The sequence below is a fragment of the Nannospalax galili genome, unplaced genomic scaffold (assembly GCF_000622305.1).
Source record: "Nannospalax galili isolate Female #2095 unplaced genomic scaffold, S.galili_v1.0 scaffold702, whole genome shotgun sequence".
Classification (NCBI taxonomy): domain Eukaryota; kingdom Metazoa; phylum Chordata; class Mammalia; order Rodentia; family Spalacidae; genus Nannospalax; species Nannospalax galili.
Genome location: NW_008348657.1, coordinates 1,550,993 through 1,553,225, shown reverse-complemented (window position 1 = coordinate 1,553,225; position 2,233 = coordinate 1,550,993).

Sequence of the window (2,233 nt, the reverse complement as noted above, 5' to 3'; positions counted from 1 at the left end):
CAATTGCTCAGGAAACAAGGGCAAGAATCAACAAATGGAACCTCATTAAACTAAAAACTTTCTGTGCATCAAAGGAGGCAACCAGGGAAGCGAAATGGAAAACCCACAGAATGGGAGAAAATCTTCACCAGCGACACATCTGACAGAGGTTTAACATCCAGAATATAAAACGAACTCAAAAAACAGAATCAAGACAGGAAGTAACCCAATTAAAAGATGGGCTAAGGAGGTGAACAGAGAGTTCTCAAAAGAAGTAAAGGCTAAGAAGCATCTTAAAAGATGTTCAACATCACTAATAATCAGGGGAATGCAAATTAAAACCACTTTTAAGATTTCATCTTACCCCAGTCAGACTGGCTAAGATCAAAAGAACAAATGATACCAAATGTTGGAGAGGATGTGAGGAAAGGGGAACACTCACCTACTGCTGGTGGGGCTGCAAACTTGTTCAACCCCTATGGAAAGCAGTGTGGAGAGCTCTTAAGAAACTACAAATGAACCTACCGTTTGACCCAGTTGTACCACTCCTTAGCATATACCCAAAGAACTCATCCTATTGCAGAGACACTTGAACATCCATGTTTATTGCTGCTCTTTTCACAATCTAGCTAAGAGATAGAAGCAACCTAAGTGTCCCCCAGCTGACGAGTGGAGACTGAAAATGTGGTTCATTTATATGATGGAGGTTTACTCAGCAGTAAAGAAAGATGAAATGAAATTTGCAGGTAAATGGATGGAACTAGAAACTGTTATACTAAGTGAAGTAACAGAGTCAGAAAAAAAAAAATCGACATATGTTCTCCCTCATATGTGGATTCCAGAACCAAATCCTGATAAGTATGTATCCAGACATGAGTACAGGAAACAGGATAATGGAAAGGAACCAGCGAGGTAAAGGAAAAGAATGAACTTGAAAGAGAAGAACAGTAGGAAACAGGTGTTAATAAGGGAGATACGGATAAAAATTCGGTTAGTTTAAGGGAGGGGGAAAGAAAGGGTATACAAGGAACCTAGGGGATAAAGGGAAAGAAGGAGATCAAAAGAGGTAGGACCATAGGAGAAGGGTATTATTAAGGGAGAAAGGGGGAAAAATGGGGGAACCTTAATTGGGGAAACCATGATGGAAGGGTTAGACAATGTGAGCAATAAATAATCCCTAGCTAGTTTTAAAAACCAGAGGGAACCATATTACTCCAACAACCTACTGACAAAGTAGACATACCAGATCAAGAAATATATGCCTAGGCAGTTTATCTGAGAACAATTGGTCTTTGCCCAAGATTTATCTACATGGCACACAGTAATTAAAAGTACCAGACTGGTGGAACTAACCTTCTTGGATGTTTAACAGGTATACTTTGAGGCCTATAATAATTTGGTCAGAGGGATATAAAGGACAGTTTTTGCTCCTTGTCCTCCTAGGTTGACTAGTTCCAGGGGACTATGAGCATCTCTCAAAATGTCCTGTAATTGTGGTAGGTCACCTGTCCTCTTGATCAAGGAGGCCAAGGAGACCCCACTAGATGGACTTGAACCAGTGTCCAGCCTATAAAGAGGAAGGTCAACATAGAGGTAACATTTCCTCCATGCTTCCAAGTGAAAGGCTGACTAGATTCACCAGAAGGGCAAGTAGTGGGGAATGGCTGGGGGTGCCGACAACACAGCAGACAGTAGCAGGGATATCAGAGTATAAGGGCTCTAGAAGGGGAGGGAGGCTGTGGGAGGGTACCATCTGGAAAGTGGGTGTGTAGTTGAATAAGATGGTTTGGGATGTTCTGTGTGATGCACACACACACATACAAAAAAAAATCAACAAATTTTTTTAAATGAATTATATTTGAGGAAGAAGCATAAAAATTTACGTCATGTTAATTAGTAGAGGTGATAAACGTTACCACTGAAATCTACCCAATGACTTTATAGACATACACATGTGCCAAGGATCCGAATATAACCAATTATGACTAGTAATAACCAGATACATACAGATTAGAGATGCATGAACAATCATCTCAGTGTTATTAGCAAAAACACTGCGTTTTTCTGTAAGAAACTGTATTTTAAAATGAAATGAAGATCTTCTGAACCAGATACATACAGATTAGAGATGCATGAACAATCATCTCAGTGTTATTAGCAAAAACACTGCGTTTTTCTGTAAGAAACTGTATTTTAAAAATGAAATAGAGATCTTTTTTAAAGGTTAAAATATCCTTCAAGTTTATATCTTGTT